Below are 23263 nucleotides of genomic sequence, written 5' to 3'. Positions count from 1 at the left end.
GGAGAAAAGGATGTAAGAGCTATGGCTATGGAGGGAAGCTATAAAATACTGACTTCTTCTGAATGTGACACAATTTTATTCACAGCAACTCTGGTTGTCTGGACAAAATCTGCACAAGATCAGGGCAGTCAAAATTCAGTAGGAGTGGAATGTGGGCTCTCAAGGCTCCACCTTGACTAAGGAGATGTTGGCAGTTGATGGCTGCTAAGGGAGGAAGAGTCACTCTCCTTTACAGACATGGCTGCTGTTAGGTTGTTCACAATCTATTGGATGACCCGCTACTTATGTACATATAGGCATCGCAGTTAGATTCATCGTGTTGTATTTATAGCAACAACAAAAAAGAAGATCTTGAAGTTGGGACACAGCTGGGTGAGGGGCACTAGAGGAAGTTGGAGGGCAGTGGTGGTAACTGGATAACAGTATGAAGTTTTAAAAGTATAAATTAAAAGATTAACATGCCTCAATACAGAGCTACTTATTTGGCCAACTTGATTGCCATTCTACTAAAAATAGACACAAAGTGGAAGCAGCCTATAGGTCAGTGAGATGACAAACAGATAATGAAATGTGATACATATACATTGGGATTTTATTCAACTATAAAGAAAATGAGATCATGAAATGAGCAGTTAAATGAATGGATTAGAAAATATAACACTGAGTGAGGTAATCCAGACCCGGAAAGACAAATGTCACTTTCTCTCTCTTATGTGTGGATCCTAACTCTGAATCTAGAGATTTGAATACGGAACTTAGAGTAAACACAGAAGTGAATAACGGACCATGGAGTCAGGTGAGGGGAAGGAGACCTAGAGAGGGGCATAGAGACACAGGTGCTGTGAAGAGGAAAAGTGGGGAATGGATGGAGGAGACACCCGAGGAACAGGAGGGAGGAGAACACAGAAAAAGAGAGCGGAGATGAGTAATACTAAGAATGTTTGAAAAGGCCATTGCGTCACATTGTATAAGCTTCTTTGAATACATACAATAAGGCTGGAGAGATGGCTCAGCAGTTAAAGGCAGACACTGGGAACTTTTTGAGAGGACCTAGGTTCGATCCCCAGCACCCCATAGTGGCTTAATTATCTATAACTTCAGTTGAAGGATATCTGAAACCTTCTTATCTCTGCAGGCATCAGGCACACAACGGTACAGGGACATAAACACAGAAATCATCCACATACATAAAACTAGAAAAAGTAAAATCCATAGTGTGTGTGTGTGTGTGATTTAAATGTTGTTTTCTCACATGGACTGCCTAAAAATTTATCCATAGACTGCCTAAAAATCTCTTGTACCAGACAAAGAACTCTTCCCTTAGAATTGTTGGTCAGAGGGGGTCCAAGTGACTCAAAAACAGTACACTGTTGCTATTGCCCTTGGTTGCCTCCCAGATTTGAAGGTAATACCCTATTGTTGAAGATACCACACACTTTGGTCACAGGACCTTGAAGCACTTTGGTACTGACCTTGAAGTCTCCTCCCTGGCACTAGAACGGGAAGGTGCTAAACTGCTAAGGGGAAAACATAACGAGTAGTCACACCCAGCTGTAAAGCCTCTGAACCACAACAAGGACCAACCCAGTAAGATATTCTTAGTGGTGCTATAATGGCGCTTTGTCTTGGGGATAGCCAGCAGCTGTCTAATTGGACATCAGTCCTGTTCAATCAGAGGAAACTCATGCCTGCTGCTTTTCTCAACCCAACAACAACCTGTGGCTGAAGAAATCCTAGAACCTAAGGGACAACCACTATTGCCAGTTTCCTAATCAATATAACTCCCATGTATATTGTAAATACTTATCTTTAGATCCATAGCAAACTGTTACTATCACCCTCCCCTCATCAAAGAAGCTTCTTTTTGCAAAAGATGGGAACCACAAAAAAGATCCACAACAAGTCAAAACGCAGAGAGTAAGTGAGCATGGAGTTCAAGGTCCTAACTGGTACATTTACAACACAGCCCTTACACTTAAGGCTCCGAGAACATCGGGGATGGAAAAGTCATTAAATCCGGGAATAATGCTGGGAGCTGGAGTCTTCCAGACAAGACAAGCATGCTGTGTTCATCCAATTTCAACAATACGTTTGCTTGTACATGGCATGGCGATGTGTGTTTCATGTGGTCCCACCTTTAGATGAAGAACTCCAGACAGCCAAAGCCTGCCAAGGTAGAGAGCATCAGTTTTCTCCAGGGCTGAGACATCGATAAGTTTCCCAATCCTAAGTGCAAAAACTCTAAACACATCCACTAATTGCCACAAATTGGCTTCAATCAGCTGCAGATTATACATGCACGCAGACAACCCTGTGCACACATGCAAGCTGTGTATGTGTTTGTGAAAATAATGATTACAAAAGAGGTCACAAATTTGAGAGTTCTTGAGGGGGACACAGGAGGGTTTGGAGCTGGAAGAGGGAATTATACAAAGAAAGGATGAACGAGGCAGCTACCTCAGCTACTAGCTTCTGATTCACAGAAGGAGTCTGATGAACAGTTCCCCTTTCCAAACTCCATGGCTGAGCTCCAAAGCAGTTCTGCTTGGCCCAGGAGTCTCATAAGCTTGTTTCTCAGAGACGTTAGCTTCTGACCTTCATCCCCTGGGCAGAATCTCAGCCAGTTTCGTGATGAGTGTGCTTGAATATTTCTGGTTCTGAGTGTTCTAACCACAAGTGTTGTTCTTTTCTTCCATGTTATCTCTTCGATACTCTCTCTGCCCTGCCTTGCTCTATGCAGGAGGCTGGCTTCCATTCCTGTCATAGAGGCTTTTTGCTATCTGGCTTCTTGTTGGATTTGACCATTATCAGGAGGTGCCATCTAGTGGGCGGAGGGAGACTGAGAATTCCCTTTCCGGTCATTGCAGAAAATTGCTCCTGCTGGCAGCCTGGCTCTCCTTAGAGTCTTTAACCATTGTGTTTTGTCTTGCATCTTCAGATCAGTTGGTGCTAATCTCTGGGTACATCATGTTCCTTGATGACTTCCCTATTCTTGCTCACATGTCTAGAAAGAGCAGTATTCTCAGCTTCATCCATCTAAGTTACACTATTAACACAACCTGCATTCTACTTTTTTTTTTTTAAAGAAGTTGACTAGAATTCTACAGAGTGTAGACCTATACTTTATGACAGGAATAGAGAAACAGACCCGGCCCACTCCATCTGTGCATGATCTTCCTCTTCTCGTGGAGGAAAAACTTTTGTGAATATCACTATATTTAAATAAATAATAGGGTGAGCAGAGAAGGCTGAGTTTTTTGGTGGAAATGAACTCTTGGTACTAGATGAGAGATAAACATGGGCTTTAATGCCTGCCCTGAGGGGACTGACTTGCTTTTCCTCCTCCCCAGGATATAAATCTATAAGACTTCAGTTCTGGGTAAACTCTAGCAGGAAGTTCTGAGTTGTTTTTAACATGTCCTCACTTCTCTCTCAATTTCATCCTCTCTAAAAAAAATACCGGGAATGAGTTAAAAAAAATTTCTATTTGTCCTCATTTTACTGTAATATAATAACATATTTAAACTCTTCTTTCTTAAATTGCAGCTTCTTTGTTTTGAATACTAAGCATCCCCACATAGCTTAGTTTATGTATTGAGTACTATTTCCTTCTTTATATTACTATTTTTACAAAGGGTCCCTTCCAATTACACACGGAGAATATTCTTATAACTCACCTTGGTTTTAAGGAAGGCTAAGCAAGCATTCTGCTGGGCTGTAGAGACGACTCAGAGGATAAAAGCAAGCCCTGCTCTTGCAGAGAACCTAAATTTGCTCCCACTACCGACATCAGGTGGACCTCTGGCCTCCACTGGCACCCACATACACATGCACGTATCTCCACACATATTTAAAAATAACGACAAGAAATATAAATTAAAACAAAAAATTATTGCACCCACCATTTCAAATGTGCATGTGCCTTGAATGTGGCTTTAGAGTTTCTATTGCTATGAGATTTCTCCACTAAGTTTCTCAAGCAGAAAGATCACACAGGTTACTTGAAATGAGAGAAACTGCAGAGGCAAACACGCAGGACCGAAAGCACAGAATACAGTATGGCCAGCACCACACTCCTGGTGCATGGAGCCTGAGAGCATACAAAAGAATGGTCTGTTGCTGTGCCAAGGGAGCGGCATAGCAAGGCAGGGCAAAGACATTCCAGAGAAAGACACTTGTGTCTTTTCTTTAAACGGCCAGACTATTGAATCAATAGTCCCCAAGAAATTGGAATTTACCCAGGAACCTCAGACTGAGGGAAGAGAGAAACAAAAGTCTGTTCCAGCCAGAAGAGAAACCTGTCTCTCTGAAAGAGATTTCACAAAGTTCTGTCAGCTCCTCAGCCACCTTGCAGGAGAGCTTGGAGCCCAGACATCAGTGGCTCAGTGGTGAGCAGGACCACTCTGTGAACAGGACTACGTAGTAGTGCACACCTCTTGCTCCCTACTTAAACCTCAGCCTTATATTAGCACTCTGACAGTAAACCCGAGTCACCCAGCCTCTATTTGCTCCTCCTCATGGGGCTGCATTGAATAAATCTCCCCTTTCTGCTTTTCTGTAATTGGCCTACTAAAGATGGAAGGCAGACCAGCTTGTAGGGCTGCCAAGGCTCCGGCTCTGACCTTAACTCGTCTGGTAACAGTAGTGGAAATTTTTCTATTTATATGCAAACAATAAGCTAATTGCATAGTACTGTTGTTATGTAAGTGGGATATCACTAGCATGAGGATCTAAACTATGAACAAATGTATTTAGTGCAATTGCCAAGTGATTTTAAAATTAAGATGTATGGTGTGATACTATGAAACTCTCCTTTCTGGAAGAGTCCTAGCAATGGCACTATTCTCTATGAAAATGTTCTTCTATTAAGAGAACAACTGTTCTCAGCTTAGGGAAGTATCTTGATTAAAGGCTGTGATAAAGAAGGCAGCTGGCTTCCTCATTAGCCTAGATGGAGTTGTAAGTAGCAGATTTTTGAAGGCTGCCTCTGAAGGTTTCAGAAGGGACTTGGGGATAGGAAAACAAAACTCAGTGGAGACATACCGGCAGAGTTGTTAATGACAGACCTTGGAGAAGGACAGTTACAGTATACAATTCATGAGACATGGGGATATTTATTTCATATGAATCATATTTGTTCTATTCGGAACTTGTTTGGAGTAATTTCCAGCTGACAGGAAGCTTGAGGAGAAACTACAGTGACCCCATGTACCTCTTACCCCACATATTTCCATCCCTACCCCACACCAGCATCCTTCCTCAGAGTGGTACCTCTACCACATCAATGCAACAATATTCCTTTCAGTGTTATGCAAAGTCCACACTTGCCATTAGAGTTCACTCTTGGTTTTATATATTTCAGAGGATTTGAAACTGCATGATGGCTCGGCCTGCGCCGCCGCCGCTCGTGGTCCGGGTCGCGCTCCTTCCGCTCCGCCGCCTGCTCGCGAGTGCTGCCCGGCAGGCCGCCATGGCGAACGTGGCCGACACGAAGCTGTACGACATCCTGGGCGTCCCTCCCGGCGCCAGTGAGAACGAGCTGAAGAAGGCATACAGAAAGTTAGCCAAAGAATACCATCCTGATAAGAATCCGAATGCTGGAGACAAATTTAAAGAAATAAGTTTTGCATATGAAGTATTGTCAAATCCAGAGAAGCGAGAGCTGTATGACAGATATGGAGAACAAGGTCTGCGGGAAGGTAGCGGCGGAGGCGGTGGCATGGATGATATTTTCTCACATATTTTTGGTGGAGGATTGTTTGGTTTCATGGGCAATCAGAGTAGAAGTCGAAATGGCAGAAGAAGAGGCGAGGACATGATGCATCCACTGAAAGTTTCTTTAGAAGACTTGTATAATGGCAAGACAACCAAACTACAACTTAGCAAGAATGTGCTCTGTAGTGCATGCAGTGGCCAAGGTGGAAAGTCTGGAGCTGTTCAGAAATGCAGTGCTTGTCGGGGTCGAGGTGTGCGCATTATGATCAGACAGCTGGCTCCAGGAATGGTGCAGCAGATGCAGTCTGTGTGCTCTGACTGCAATGGAGAAGGAGAAGTCATTAATGAAAAAGACCGCTGTAAAAAATGTGAAGGGAAGAAGGTGATTAAAGAAGTCAAGATTCTTGAAGTTCATGTAGACAAGGGCATGAAACATGGACAGAGAATCACATTCACTGGGGAAGCAGACCAGGCCCCGGGAGTGGAACCTGGAGATATTGTTCTTCTGCTGCAGGAAAAAGAACATGAGGTGTTCCAGAGAGATGGGAATGATCTGTATATGACGTATAAGATAGGACTTGTTGAAGCTTTATGTGGATTTCAGTTCACATTTAAGCATCTTGATGCTCGTCAGATTGTGGTAAAATAACCTCCTGGCAAAGTAATTGAGCCAGGATGTGTTCGTGTTGTTCGAGGTGAAGGAATGCCGCAGTATCGTAATCCCTTTGAAAAGGGTGATCTTTACATAAAATTTGATGTGCAGTTTCCTGAAAACAACTGGATCAACCCAGACAAGCTTTCTGAATTAGAAGATCTACTGCCATCTAGACCAGAAGTTCCTAATGTAATTGGAGAGACAGAAGAAGTGGAGCTTCAGGAATTTGATAGTACTCGAGGTTCTGGAGGTGGTCAGAGGCGTGAAGCCTATAACGATAGCTCTGATGAAGAAAGCAGCAGCCACCATGGACCTGGAGTGCAGTGTGCCCATCAGTAAACTGCAGGCGGCTGCACAGGTGAATTTTCTTTCCACATTTTCCGGATAAGCCAGCTGCTGGAGTACCTGATGAGTCCAGATGAACTGACAGACATCTGTTGATCTATGTGTAACTTCTAAAATTGGTATAGTATCCACAGAGTGTATAATTTAAACTAACCACGAAGCTTTACATCTTCATTTCGACTGTTCTGTAGCAGAGTAAAGCACTTGAAATAAGACTCCCTTTCACATGTGGGTTATAAGTTTCAGTCCTGGTATCTGCTTGATTTTTATCAGTTTTGTGTAGACTTTATGTTTCATATTTTAAACTCAAATCCAGCATTGTAAAGTTTGTACAATTTGTCCTGAAGCTTTGTGTTTGGCTGCACCTGCATAAGCTGCTACAAATAGAATAAAGAATTCATAGCCTGTATCTATCATTTAGATGCATGGATAAATGGGCTTTGCACACAGTGGGTTTGAAGCTGACTGGGAACAGTTGAAAAAATTACATTAGCCATGGTTGTAAAGTTTTTTGGCTTTTTTAAAAAAGACCATTTTGTGAAAGGTTTCTGAAACTTGATAATAAAAAGCAGTTGGTGTAAAAAAAAAAAAAAAAGAAACTGCATGATGGTATGCATCCACTGCACAGAGAACAGTGTCAAAGAAAGTAGAAAATCTTCTAGCTCTCTTGATCCATCCCTCCCTTGAATTAACCCTTACATTGTTTATCTTTTCGTTGCTGCTGTTGTTTTGCAATTTTCAGACTCCTATGACTGGGATTACAAAGCATACAGTCGTATAGCTTAACTTTTCCCGGCATCTTTTTATGGTAGATATTATCATTCCTTTTTAGTATCAAACAATATTCCACCACTTTGATGACTTAGCTTAGCCTCTGGAGAATATCACCTTTGAAGCTACTATGGGTATTCCATACAGGTTTTTAAGTAGTGTGGTCTTTCAGCTGAGTAAACACTAAGGAAGCAGATTGCTGTATCACAGGACCAAGTGAGTCTTATTCTGTAACAAGCTGCTTATAGTGCCTTCAATTTCCGCTGCTAGCAGTTAGAAAGAGGCTGTATCATTTTGTCCCCCAACAGCAATGAGCAGGCGCTCCTGTGGTTGGACTTGGGGATGTTGGCCATTGTAATTGTTGTATCCTGGTACTGCATTGTTCCTCTGATTGGCATTTTCAGGCTAGCATGTGACACAGAATATCTTATGTGTTAATTTGTATTATGACACTTCTTTTTATGAAGTGTGTGTTCAAGTTTTGGGTTCATTTAAAATATTTTTATGTTTTTTTTTAAATTCTTCACCTATTGCAAGTATGGATATTTAACCAGCTCTATCTAGTATAAAAATTTTCTCCCAGTCTTTACTTGTCTTTTTATTCTCTTCCAAAGTAAATTTTGTTTTTTACTCTAATGAAGCCCAGCTTATCAACTATTTCCTCTTGTTTTCAGAGACCATCAATCTTGGGTTGCCTGACCTCTCTCTTCTGCTCACTTTTGAGTTTTTATTTCCATGTTTTATGTTTTGGTTTGTGGTCTGAGTTAATATACGTGAGAGAGGTATGGGATATGGCTCTGGTTTAGTCCAGTTCTAGAGCCTCTCTTGAGATATGCTCAAGCTTGTCTCTTCAGCCATGTCCAATACAGTTATTAACTATCAAAGACATTTTTTTCAATTCTATTTCAGTGCTTTTGGTTTTTAGAAATATAGGTTTTTTAATTCTCATTTTGGATACACACACACACACACACACACACACACACACACACACACATATATATATATGTATATATACTTCCCACCTATTTTGAAACTGTTCTCTATGCAGCCACGATGCTGGATGCATTCCACCATGCTACTTAGTTCTCTACATTGTTTACTTTTTTCCTGCAAACTAAAGTTCTCAGAAAGAAATTATACCTTCAATTGAACCTTCTACATGGTCGATTAACTAATTAGAACTTAAATTACCGTGGAGAGGTTGGAATGCTGCATATTCAGATCCTAATTGCAATTTATCTGAGGCTATCTTTAGTCAATAAATAGGCATCACTTGCTGTTGTGTAATAAAAACCTTTCATCAGGAGGTGCGACACATGCCCACTCACTTCAGATAGGGAGCCCATGACGGAACAAAGTCAGGAAACCATGAAGTCCAACTTGGCGAACTAATGAGTTTTGTTGGTGTTATTGACAGGAAATAGAAATGACCCAATGACAGCTGCATCACCAAGGTCTACCCTAGTGAGGGATAAGGCTCACAAAAGCAAAGAAACCTGGAGTGAACTGCACAGACTGAAGGCAGCTCCACAGATTGGAGAGTCTCCTTTCCAGTTACTCCGGTCTAAACCTCTTCCAGTCAGTGTGGGTGACATCGTCTCCTTCCTCCAGGCTGCTTGTCAGTCTTCAGTCTTCAAAGTCTTTTTTTTTTTTTTTGCAGTTTTTCTCCTCTCAGTCTTCTTTGCAGTTCACCTGTCTGAGCGTCTTCTTTGCCACTCAGCTTTCCTTCCTCTGAGGGGGATTCCCAGCTTTTTCTACTTACTCTGTTAGGGAGGGGCCTGATGAATCTGGTCAGTTTCAGGGACTTCCTGAAGCTATTTCAAGCTGTTTACCTCCCTGTTTAAGGAACTTCATATAGAATGTAATGTTTCAATCTTGTTGGACACCATTGTACAATATTTGCCCACCTCTATGTTGTACATAGTAACAACAACTAACAGATAAAGGTTAGAGGAATGTGTTAACAAAACCCGAGTTCCTGCCAACCAAAAGGCTAAGAGTATCTAGGTATTATCTGGGACCTATAATAGTTTTCTCCGCTTGGTCATCAACCTACCTACTTAGGTTCCACCAATATATTTAAAGGGTGACTACATTTATTACTTTCTTTGCCCTGTTTCTACAAAAGTTCATCAAACTGTTACTATGTTGGGGCATGGAATTTGAGATAAACTAAATCTGAATTCCTAGGCCATCGTCAGGACAGTCTAGTATCTTCTAGTATTTAGTATCTTCCAGTATCTAGTATCGCCTTACCTTTTCATTTAATTTTTCTCTGTTCTGTGTCTTGATGGGATGTGGCATAGGGATTTTTAAAAACACAACAGTCTTGGTATTTTATAAGGCCAGCCTGTGACAATGGACAAAGCATGACCTTGTGAATGGCACAGTCTCATACCATGCTCTCAGATTCTTAGTTTTCTTTACCAGTGCTCAGAGAGGCTGGGCAGATGAGAGCAAATGTCACAGGCAATACTTTAGATAGATAAGACATGCTGACCACATAGTAAAATCTCTGATTTCATTCAAAGTCCAATTATTCACATCTAGTTGCTCAATTTTAAGGACACAGGCCTCTATAGATATCATGATTAGTTGAAATTAAAAGCAGAATTTTCTAGAAAAGGTTTTTTATTTTTATTGCTTTATAAATAATACCATTCAAAATTTCCACTTCCTCCTCTCCTCCCATTTCCCTCCTGATCCCCCCTCCCCCTCTCCCTCCAGTCCTAAGAGAGGACAGGGTACCCTGCCCTGTGGGAAGTCCAAGGCCCTCCTCCCTCCATCCAGGCCTAGGAAGGTGAGCATCCAAGAAAAAGGTTTTGAAAGAGATAGTTTCGCCAATAAGAAAAGACCTGCAGGGCTTTAGAGATTGCTCAGCATTGCCTTTTCTTCCAAAGGACCCCGTTTGATGACCAGCACCCACATGCCGTCTCACAGTTCTCTGTAACTCCAGTTTAAAGGCATCTGACACCCTTTATAGCCTCCAAAGAGACCAGACATTCAAGAGTATGCAGACAGACTTACAGGCTAAACATCCCACACATAAAGTAATAAAATAAAATGAAGTAAAAATACCTAAAAAGAAAAATAAGGTCTCTTGACCTTCTGTAGCAGTATCTTGGTGGACATACAGGGCTTCAGAATTCAAAGGCTAGAGTGAGTAACCCTATCTCAAGGTAAGCAAGCAAGCAATGTGTTTCTGAGCGTACCATGTTTGCATTTTAGAGTCTAGAAGTTGAGGCCAATCACATATTTTTGTGAGTTGAAGATTCCATAAGGTACCTGGAATCTTTTTAAAATGACAAAATCTGAGGTTATTGTTACTTTAGGAAAATAATTGCAACAGAGGAAAGTGGGATGAGGAGAGGGCAGGAAGCACAGCAGTCACGTGAATTTTAGAACTTAGATATACAGTGTCAGAGAAATTACAACACTCAGGGAATTTTTGTAAATATTGAGAGTGTGCAGAATCACCAGGGGCTGAATACAAAAAATAATTGGACAATTTCTTTGGTTGTGAAGTAAAAGTGTGATGTCAAAAATGTTGGATAATTTCTACATGACCAGGTAAATCCTTGACTATTAGATGACAACAAATATGAACTGCTGTAGATTCTATGTGAGCTCATGTTGTAGCTCTTGCGGCTGAGACGGAATATGTTGCAGGAATCCGGTCTCCTGTATTGTGATCTCATTATTTCTTCTTAAAGATTTCCCTTCACCATCTTCTTGTTTTCATAAAGGCGTTCTCATTACCAATTTGCTTTTTTTCTTTTTATCCCCTTTATTTTCCTACTCAGGCTCAAGCCTATAATACCAGCAAGTGGTTTAGTAGCTATGCTTATGTTCAGATTCAAGGCAGTTTCCACCTGCAGAATTTATTGAAGAAAATGTGGTTTCACACTGCCTGCTCTTCATGTTCACAAACCCAAGGGGCAGCTACACTCTATTTGGCCAGGAAATGTGAAGGGGGTGCTATGAGACTGGGGTTCACCGTCCCATTGAAGGAATGGTGTGATTGTCAGGCCACTGATAACCTTTAGTACATGCCAATAACCTGACAGCTTTCTGGTCAACCTCACCTTTTAAAGGTTTCAGCAACACTGACAGAAAGTCAAGACTTTAACAGGCAGGCTTTTGGGAGAAATTTAAGATCCAACCTACAGGAATGACATTATCTACTGTCTTAGAATTGTCACTTTTGAATCAGCTTCTCTTGATTGACTTTGCTTCTCTGTAGTGAGGAGGTGCGGGCAGGCCTGCTTTTCATCTGGCCCGTGTCCCGCATGGCTAACTTAGCCCCGGAAATAACAACACACAAATTGTATTCATTTAAACACTGTCACAGGCAATACTTTAGATAGATAAGGCATGTTGATCACATAGTAAAATCTCTGATTTCATTCAAAGTCCAATTATTCACATCTAGTTGCTCAATTTTAAGGACACAGGCCTCTATAGATATCATGATTAGTTGAAATTAAAAGCAGAATTTTCTAGAAAAGGTTTTTTATTTTTATTGCTTTATAAATAATACCATTCAAAATTTCCACTTTCTCCTCTTCTCCCATTTCCCTCCTGATCCCCCCTCCCCCTCCCCCTCTAGAGAGTTAGTTACTGGCTAGCTCTCACATCTTTTTTTTTTTTTTAGTTAGTACACTTTTTTTTTATTAAATTATAAAAGTTTCCATTTCAGCCCCTCCTCCCAACACCCTCCCTCTCCCCCCACTCCCTCTCCTCCTCCCTCCCCATCCCCTAGATCAGTCAGGGTTTCCTGCCCTGTGGGAAGTTCAAGTTCCTCCCCCCTCCCTCCAGGTCCAGGGAAGGTGAGAGTCCAAACAGACTGGAGCGCCAAAATCCAGTATATGCAGAGGAAGCAAGTCCCAGTGTCATTGTCAATGGCTTTTCAAAAAGGCTCCGGGCCAGCCACAATCAGAGAATCTGGTTGGATTACGTCCTCGTTCAGTCCCAGTCCAACAGGCCTTGGTGAACTCTCATTATATCAGTCCCCTTGTATCAGTGGGTGCTCGCATCCCTCGCAGTCCTGATTACTTGTTTTATTTTCTTCATCCTTCTGTTCCTCATTTGGACTGTGGAATGCTCAGTTCGGTGTTCCAATATGGGTCTCCATCTGTATCGCCATCCAACGTCGGATGAAGGTTTCCTGTGCCCTTGCCTTCCTTGCTCACGTTCTCTTTCCTTCTGCCTCTCATTTGGACCTAGGGAGCTAGGTCCAGTGTTCCAACGTGGTTCTCGGCCTCCATCTCCATCCATCGCCAGATGAGGGTTCCCTCCTCCAATGGAAGTCTGCTAGAAGTTCACTCTCTCTTGCTGGCCAGGAATGTGGTTGAGCTGAGACAGGGCTTGCCTGTCCTCAGGCAGGCTCTCAAAGCACCGGAGCTGCCCCTGCCGGACTGAGCCCACAGTCCAGGCCCAGCGTGCAAGGGAGCAGCTCTGGGGAGATCTTGTGTCTCCAGCGGGGAGGGGGGGAAGTAACTCTCACATCTTGATTAACCCATTTCTAATAATCTGTGTAGCACCATAAGGTGGTGGCTTACCGGGAAAGATTCAGCAAGTCTGACCTGGTGGCTGGCTCCATGGTGTCTTCCTCATTGCCCTCTTCCCAGCAATCTGTTCTGTTTACTCCGCCTACCTAATTTTCTGTCCTATCAAAGGGCCAAGGCAGTCTCTTTATTAACCAATGAAAATAGCACATAGACAGAAGGCCCACCTACATCATTTCTCATTATACTTCTCATTTGTTTCTGTTTATTTAAGTGTCTGCCAGTTTTTTTAAAAAGGATTTTGCGTGTGTGTTGGGGTGGGGGAGGTCTGGTCATATGTGGGTGCCCATGAAGGTCATAAAGGAATGTCAGATCCACTGGAGCTGGTGGTCCAGACATTTGTGAACCTCCTGCTATGGGACCTGAAATCCAGTCCTCTGGTAGAAATGTAAGTGCTCTTAACTGCTGAGTCCTCCTTCCAGGCCCATATCTGTCATTCTTTAAATTCAGTGACATCAAGTGGAAATTCTACCTGGCTAGATATTGACTATTTTGTGCTTTTATAATTTCATCATGCCTGGTGGGATCATGCACTTCTCCCAATTCTCTGTGAACACTGAGTGGAGTTCCTACTATAATGCTGTATTCCCCTTTCCTCAGCTTGCTGGGACCAGCAGATGGTGGGATTTCAGGGAGAGTGAATGGAGGAGAAGAGGAGGGGGAGGAGTGCAGGGGAGGAGTAGAGAGGGAGGAATGCAGGGGAGGAGTGCAGGGGGAGGAGTGCAGGGGTGAGGAGTATAGGGGGAGGAGTACAGGGTGAGAAGTGCAGGGGGAGGAGTACAGGGAGATGAATGCGGGGGGGAGAGGAGTGCAGGGGTGAGGTGTACAGGGGGAGGAGTACAGGGTGATGAGTGCAGGGGGAGAAGTGCAGGGGGAGGAGTACAGGGGGATGAGTGCGGGGGAAGGAGTACAGGGGGAGGAATGCAGGGGGAGGAATGCAGGGGTGAGGAGTGAAGGGGAAGGTGTACAGAGGGAGAGTGCAGGAAGAGGAGTGCAGGGTGGAAAAGTACAGGGGGGAGAAGTACAAAGGTGGAGGAGTATACTGGGAGGAGTGCAGGAGGCGGGATACATCTCATTTGGTTGCTATTTCCTGTTGATTAACGCCCTTCTTTGTTTATGTCCAATGCCTTTAAAACCATTGTTTCTTGTATTTAATTTTTTCTATTGTGTTAGGCCAGAAAACAAATTCAGCTCTGTTGCTGTATCTCTGTGAGGATCACAACAATTTAATACAGAGCAGTATGTCATGGATATTCATGACCTTTCTTATTCTGTGGAAAGAGTGATTTATCTCAGATGACATAATGGTGTTAAGATGACCTAAAATCAAAGGCTGTAGTCAAATTTTGTTTTCTCGTTTAGTGGCCAATGACTCAGTGGAACAGGACATCAGCAGAGGCCATCTGAACAAATGTCCCCCATGTGGCCTTCTCCCTCTCCCTTATTCTGCTTCTTCACCCCCATTTTACTGTCATTAATTGATGACAGAGACTTTTGTGAAGTGGTGCTTTTGCAAGTTTAAAAAAGAATACAACTCTACCCATAAATATTAAGGAAAATGTTTTAAAGCAATATCTCTGCACAGAAATAGGTAATAACTACTGAGTAGTCACCATAAGCAGGGATTGCAAGTTTCATTTAACCTCCACACAAGGCAACAACTAAAGCACATTATAATCTGCAGCAAAATGCTGGTGGGATGGGAGGCCAGGAAAATTTCCCAAGCTGATAGAGACCACTATTAGTCCATATGTTGCCATGGAAACTTCATAGGATATATTTCCTGGGGCAGAAGACTAGGAAAAAGCAGTCACAAATGCATGAAAGTTGGCTGATTTGTTGGCGTTGTTCCCTATGGACAAAAGAAAGAACTCCCTCCCTGCAAGACGTCATTTTAACTTAAACCTGAGCAAAGCTCAGCAGGTCACTTTCTATTAGTATAGTTGTGTTTTTACCGAGATAGCACAAACATAAAAGTTTAGTTAGCTCACCTGATAAATGATGTATGTACAGAGAACATATATATATATATATATATATACATGATATATATATCAAATGCAACAATATGATATATGTACAGAGAATATATATGTGATATATATATATCAAATGCAACAATATGATGTATGTACAGAGAATATATATATGATATATTTTTCATATGCAACAATATACATGGAAATATTGAAGATAGGAGCATGGGAGAATGAAATCATAAATTGGCAGTCATGCAGAACTATATCCAATGATGCCTGAAATTATTTTGTCTAACAATTGCATGTATGATGTTATTTTTTATTTTGTATTTATCTGCGCATAATGTGGAAGCCTTTATATTTTTAATTTATTTTTCATTTTAAAATGTAAAAATCAGGGTTATACATTGAACTAGATACAATTAAGCCTTTATACATAGACAGGTTTTCTTGGTAGCATTTGTCCACCGCAAGGATCTGTCAAAGTGTCTTTAATAAAATAATCTGCATAAATATGCTAGAATCATACAAAGGAGAAAATGACTACAGAGAGGTTTTGCTTTTGTTTGTTGCTGTTTCGGATCTTGTCCTCTCCATCTATGCCCTCTCAGCTGTCTTCCAACTCATCAACCTTCTCTGGTGACAGCCAAGTCAGCATTCAAATAATCAAGCTAGTGCCTTCTTATTAATCGCTAGACAAACCTTCTTCCACCCCTTTCTTTGGCAACGAACTCTTCTCCATCCCTCACTGCTTAGACTCTAGGAAGCACTGTTGGTTTTGGCTCAGTTTCCTACTTTTACATTCACTTCTTGGGCAACTAACCCACGTGACTCCGCTGCAACTGAGATCATATCAACTCCATGACCTTATTGCTCAGGCCACCTAGATCATGCTGTACGTGACTACACGTAAGACTGGGCCATTCTGAAGTTCTCTGCCTTCTCATTGCATCATTCCATTCTTTGACTGCTGACAGTACCTGTTTATGCTTCTCTTGCTGGTTTTGGTGATTTCTCATAGATTTCTTTCATAAATTTCATGGATTCTACCAGTTTCTAAATCCTGATATTCCTGGATGCCCTCATCCTCAGACTATATACTCTGCTTGGATAGGCTTTCTGCTGCCCTCACATGCCGCCTGCATACAGTTCTGTAACGCTAGTCCAGACATTCTCAGTTTTGTATAGATGCTTTCGTCAAATTATCTGAGCATATAAACCAATCTCCAAAGTTAAAGAAAGTTAGGTGGCTGGAGAAAAGACTCACTATTAGGAGCCCTGGATGCTTTTCTTTAGGATCAGGGTTCAATGCCTGGCACCCATAAGGCAGCTCACAGCCATCTGTAACTCCATTTCAAGGATATCCAACACCTTCTTCTGGCCTCTCTGAGCACTAGGCATGCCTGTGGTATACAGACATGCATGCAGACAAAACACCCATACACATAAAACAAAATCAATAAAAAATAAATATTGTCATTAATTTTGTTTGTTTATCTGAAACATGACAAAGATATTATCCTTTTAACTATTTATTATAAGTAGATATTATCCCTTTAACTATGTATTTGTTATAAGTAATGTCCTCTTTGGCATATTTTTGGGTTACAAAGAACATACTTGTCTCAAGCTCTCCCGAACTGCATATGTGCAAAGCTCACTGGAAGTTCAACATCTGTTGACGTCTCTTGTCAGGAGCTGATCATACAGACACACCTCAGTTGTGCACCTTGCCCCAATACCTCTTCATCCTTGGTTCTGGCAAGCTCGGGTGATAAATACCAAATTAAATTAATTATTATCAGCTCAAGTAATGATAACAGATTTGTATGTGTCCTTTAAACAGATCACAAACCCCTAATTGCAGAAATCACTCGTCTTTAATCTGTTCCTTAGTGTTAATCAATCATGACTTAATAATGAAAACGGACTATAGGTATGCTATAGTTTCAATGTGATTTTTTGTCAAGTTCCATGTATTGGACTGAACTTTTACCCCCACTGTGACAGTGCTGAGTTATATTAAGTTCCTGAGGATGCCACTCTTGGTGAACAGACTTCTGCTATTTTTTAAGTATGGCCTTGTGTTACCTGGGAGGGTTGCCTCGGAAAAGCGAGATTTAGCCCCCCATCTTTTGCAGGCCTGTGGGCTTGAGATTGCTCATTCTTTCCTGAGGGTGTCATACAAAGAAGGGCACCCCACAAAGAAATAAGAGTGAAAACCGGTGCAGATTAACTTCATCGACCTGGATTCTACTTCAGGGAGTCTAATACCAGGTGGCTCATTGTCAGCATATTTTAACCACAGTGCAATAATCAGTACAATCAGTTCAAATCCAGGTGTAGTGAGTCTTTCTCTGTACTGACAGCCAGCTCCCAAATAACAACATGAAGACTTCTTATTAATTATGAATGCTCGGCCTTAGTTTAGGCTTGTACCTAACTAGTTCTTATAATTTAAATTAAGCCATTAACATTCATTCTGCCACATGTCTCTGTCACCTCATATCCATACTGACCCTCCTGCTTCCTCCACCTCTGGATGGTGACTCTTCTGTTCACCTAGATTCATCCTGAGTTTCTCTCTTAGCCCAGAAGTCCTTTCTATTCTCTCCTGCCTAGTTATTGGCCATTCAGTTCTTTATTAAACCAATCAGCAGATGCCTTGTCAGAGACACATCTTCACACAGAATAAATAAATATTCTACAACATCCAATTTCACAATAAAGCTCAAGGTGTGGTTACATTGAGACTCTTTTACACAGTACATGTGCTCATGGGGGTGGGTTCTATAGCTAAAAAACAACCTAGTGGTCATCAGGCCCTAAAGTACATGTGACACCTCCCCGAAGGATGGACAATTGTCCAGGGAGGGAAGAGTCTGGAATAACCATTCTGGGGAATTTGAGTCAGGTCTTCCTCTATAACAAAAGGTGGGTGTGGTCTGCCTCCAGAGACAGTAGAAAGGTCACCAGGTCATTAAAAACCCCACTCTCAGCTTTCTAGAAAGAATGCAGGTATTTGATTTGTATCTTCTCTATTGAGGAGACATCACTGCTTGATTAACAGTCCTGGTTCTCATAATGTTTCTCTGTGAGTGCAAGGACCTCTGTGTCCCCAACACTCTCCCTTATCAACCATATGAGGGTATCATAAAAAAGTCCCTAACCGTTGATATTGGTCTAGCAAGGCTCTCTAACTGTACAAAATAAGTTTATTTTCTTCACAAATTAACCAGGACATGTGTGATATTCTACTCCAGCAGCATAAGAAGGATAAGGTCAACTTATGAGCTATCATCTCAAATTTAGACAAACAAAAGTGCTTTCAATAATAAATACACAGGCTGGTGCGATGGCTCGGTGAGTAAAGGCCCTTGCCACCACATCCGACTTGAGTTTGATCCCTGAAATGCATATGGCAAAAGGATAAAACTAAATGCTGCAAACTGTCCTCTGACTGACCTCCCTACATAGGACATTGGCACCACTGTCCCTGAACAGGCACACAAACAAAAGAAAGGAATAATTTTTAAAAAGTAGTTAAAAAACAAGTTTTCTTATTCTGTTAAAAAAATCATTAAAATAGTCTGATCCCTGCCCACCATGCTATGTTAACGTTAAATCACCCTGATTAATTGAGTACAGAAACTGAGGTCTAGATACTGAATGAACACAATATTGAATATCTTCTATATTATGGTAGGGTAAACACAGACAGCCTTTCTTCCTCTCATTTTAAAGTCATATTGTTATGTGAAGAAGTATTTCCAGCATTGCAATAAGTTAAAAAAATAACTTATCCAGATATATGGACAATTATCTCACAAAAGATAAGCCAATGTTTTAAAAACAAGGAGCAGAGAAAAATGTAGAGCTCAATAAAAATCAATTTAAAAAGTATACAATTATATTCTTTATTAAAAATTAACTTTGTGAGCACTGATGCTACTACACCCTGCAAGTGTGAAATAAAAGTATATCTATTCACAAAATATTTATTTTTTAAAGAAACCCATAAGTGTTTTGAACTTGAAAATCAGATAAGATGAAGTACTAACTCATTTAATCAGTTCACAACCTGGCCCAGTGTTTGCTTTTACTTTATCTTATATGGAGAATTTCTCAATAATAAACTATATAGTTTAACCATCTAATGTGAGTTGCATATTTAAATAAATATCATTTTTTTCCAAAGTGAAGGTTTGGGCATCCTAAATAAGATGTCTGTGTGATTGTTCTAACACTTCAGATGATTACTAGCTTTATAAAAACTTAAATTATTTTTTCTATTCTGCTGATCTGTCTATTCCTTTGTGTTCAGTTTCCGCCCCCAAATAATTTCATTAATTCCTTGAGCATCCTATGCAATGTATTCTGAAAACACCCACACCTAAAATCCCCACTGTCACCTCCTGTATCATGAGGAGCTGCGGGCAGGCCTGCTTTTCATCCTGCCCAGCTCCCACATGGCTAGCTTAGCCCCGGAAATAACAACACACAAATTATATTCGTTTAAGGATGAAAGTAGATCCATACCTATCACCATGCACAAAACTCAGGTCCAAATGGATTAAAGACATCAACATTAGTCCGTCCATTTTGAACCTGATAGAAGAGAAAGTGGGAAGTAGTCTACAAGATATAGGCACAGGAGGCCTCTTCCTAAGCAGGACCCCAGCTGCACATACAATAAGAGAAACAATGAATAAATGGGATCTACTGAAACTGAGAAGCTTCTGTAAAGCAAAGGACACTGTCAGTAAGACAAAAAGGCTGCCTTCTGACTGGGAGAAGATCTTCACCAACCCCTCATCAGACAAAGGTCTGATCTCCAAAATATACAAAGAACTCAAGAAACTAGGCACTAAAACTCTAATTAACCCAATTAAAAAATGGGGTACTGAACTGAACAGAGAATTCACAACAGATGAACTTCGAAAGGCCAGAAGACACTTAAGGTCATGCTCAACCTCCTTAGCGATCAGGGAAATGCAAATCAAAACCACTTTGAGATACCATCTTACACCTGTCAGAATAGCTAAAGTCAAAAACACCAACGATAGCCTATGCTGGAGAGGATGTGGAGTGAGGGGAACACTCATCCATTGTTGGTGGGAATGCAAACTTGTGCAGCCACTGTGGAAATCAGTGTGGCGGTTTCTCAGGAAACTGGGAGTCAATCTCCCTCAGGACCCAGCAATTCCACTCTTGGGAATATACCCTAGAGATTCCCTAGCATACTACAAAAGCATTTGTTCAACTATGTTCATAGCAGCACTATTTGTAATAGCCAGAACCTGGAAACAGCCTAGGTGCCCCTCAATAGAAGAATGGTTAAAAAAGGTGTGGAGCATATACACATTAGAGTTTTATTCAGCGGTAAAAAATAATAACATCTTGAATTTTGCATGCAAATGGATGGACATAGAAAATGCTTTACTGAGTGAGGTAAGCCAGACCCAAAAAGAGGAACACGGTATGTATTCACTCATAAGTGGATTCTAACCATAATTTAAAGGTCTTTGAGCCTATTATTCGTGATCCTAGAGAAGCTAAACAAGAAGACGAACCTGATGAAGATTATTTAGCTATCCGCCAGGAGATAAGAAATAGTCAAGAGTCCCAGGTACCCTTGGGTGCACGGGGGGGGGGGGGGAGGGTTGTTGGAAGGGGAGAGGGTTAGAGAGAAGGGAGTAGGGGAGGAATGGAGAAAGCTCGGTTGACCGGGATGGGGGGAAGGGAGGAAGGATGAATATGGGATCAGGGAAGAATATATTTCAACTAAGGGAGTCATTTTTGGGATTACAGGAGACTTGATTATATATGGGATCCCAGATCCAAGGAGAGATCCCCAGATTGTTCTCTGGACAGAGGAGAGGGTGCCTGAAACGGCCTTGGCCCATAACCATACTGATGAATATTTTGCTTATCACCATAGATCCTTCATCTGGCGATGGATGGCGATACAGACGGAGACCCACATTGGAGCACCGGACTGAGCCCCCCAAGGTCCAAATGAGGAGCAGAAGGACGGAGAAAATGACGGACTGCGAGGGATGCTATCACCCACTGATACAAGGGGTCGAATCTAATGAGAGTTTACCAAGGGCAGTTGGACTGCGACTGAACAAGCCCGTGATCCAAGCAGATTCTCTGAATGTGGCCGGATTCTCTGGATGTGGCTGGCCCGGAGTCTTTCTGAGAAGCCATTGACAATGACACTGGGACTTGTTTCCTCTGCATATACTGGATTTTTGGGATCCAGTCTGTTTGGATACTCACCTTCCTGGACCTGGAGGGAGGGGGGACGAACTTGAACTTCCCACAGGGCTGGAAACCCTGGCTGCCCTTAGGGACAAAGAGGGAGGAAGAGAGGGAGTGGCGGGGGGAGTGGGAGGGTGTTGGGAAGAGGGGAGGAAATGGAAACTTTTATAATTTAATAAAATTACTTTAAAAAATTATATTCGTTTAAACACTGCCTGGCCCATTATCTCTAGAGAGTTAGTTACTGGTTAACTATCACATCTTGATTAACCCATTTCTAATAATCTGTATATCACCACGAGGTCGTGGCTTACCGGAAGAGATTCAGCATGTCTTACCTGGTGGCTGGCTCCACGATGTCTGCCTCATTGCCCTCTTCCCAGCATTCTGTTCTGTTTACTCCGCCTACCTAATTTTCTGTCCTATCAGAGAGCCAAGGCAGTCTCTTTATTAACCAATGAAACTAACACATAACAGAAGGCCCATCTACATCAACCTCCTGTCCTTTCCACCTTCTCATCCTTTCCACCAACTTTGAAATTTCTTCTTCTTCTTCTTCTTCTTCTTCTTCTTCTTCTTCTTCTTCTTCTTCTTCTTCTTCTTCTTCTTCTTCTTCCTCCTCCTCCTCCTCCTTCTCCTCCTCCTTCTCCTCCTCCTCCTCCTCCTCCTCCTCCTCTTCCTCCTCCTCCTCCTCCTCCTCCTCTTCTTCTTCTTCTTCTTCTTCTTCTTCTTCTTCTTCCTCTTCCTCCTCCTCCTCCTCTTCCTCTCATTCTCCTCCTCTCCTTCCTCTTCCTCCTCCTCCTCCTCCTTTTTCTCCTTTCCTCCTTCTTTTCTTCTTTCCAAATTGTGTCCCTTAGTTATTATTTGGAGTGTGACTAGCTCTGGTGTGTGGTTGGCCTACCAGCGGTTACATCGTTAACAAAAACAGACCTTCCATACCCAGAAGTCAAAAATTACCAGCTCCTTGGCTACTAGTGGGATTTCATGCTCACCTTTCCCTACTCTATGCTAAGATTTAGCCTGGCTGCAACTTGTACAGACCTTGTAAATGCTGTAAGAATCATTGTGAGTACACATTCTATCTGTCGTGGTGTAATGAAAAACTCCATTTCTTTAATGTTATTGAATAATTCTAGCTCTTACAATATGTCTGCCCCTCTCCTACAAAGGTCCCTGGAGCCTTAGAATAGGAGTGTGGCAGAAATGTCACCTTTAGGGCTGAACATTACACAGTTTCTTACTTTCTTTGTACATGGATGAGTTGAGGCTCCCTGAGTTATTGACATCTTCTGCAAGAAGCTTCTCCAATAAGGATTAAGAGATACAGGTAAAGCAACAAATCATTATAAATCATTAGGAGTCATTTTAATACAATGTTAATTTAGCATAATGATAGTATTGGGTTCTTCCCTAGGACTATTTAGCCACTTGGATCCTTCCTTCAAGAGGGTCAGATATTTCAAAGGTTCCATTTCATAGATCAACACGTAGATCCCATCAGAAAATGGCTGATATTCCCATAGCATTCACGTTACAAGGAAACACTGGCATTTATTAGTGATAAGGGATCTTAAATTAAGCTGTACACATTGCTTTTAAAAACATGATTTTTGCATGATTAATAAATTGCAATACATAAATGTCATTTTATATACTTAGGGAAACGAAGACAAAATTCCAGTATCTAGATTTATTGGAATGGCACCCCAGCATCCCAGCAACTGAGGGCACTCACTCCAGGATGCTTATCAAGTGTTCCCCCTTCTCTAGTAGCACCCATACTCTCTACTACTTTTCCTTGTTACCTCACAACAAGCAATCTTTCTTAAATTAATTGTCCTTACGCCTTCCCTGGCTGTGTTTTCTTCATCTCTCTGCATTCTCTGCCTCCTAGTCAGAGTAGTGTTTAAGCTACAGAAATCATTATGTGCTGTGTTCAGTGCTTTCCTTAGGGTTTTATT

The 23263-nt window shown here is 41.7% G+C and overlaps 1 pseudogene; it reads left to right on the top strand.

Annotated features, from left to right (window-relative positions):
- The first annotated feature begins 5380 nt into the window (after positions 1-5380).
- Positions 5381-7124, top strand: LOC148119789 (dnaJ homolog subfamily A member 2 pseudogene; annotated as a pseudogene).
- Positions 7125-23263: the final 16139 nt, after the last annotated feature.

The sequence above is a fragment of the Myodes glareolus genome, chromosome 14 (assembly GCF_982192425.1).
Source record: "Myodes glareolus chromosome 14, mMyoGla1.1, whole genome shotgun sequence".
Lineage (NCBI taxonomy): Eukaryota > Metazoa > Chordata > Mammalia > Rodentia > Cricetidae > Myodes > Myodes glareolus.
Note: the sequence above shows the minus strand (reverse complement) of the source record. Positions and strands in the feature narration are given on the sequence as shown.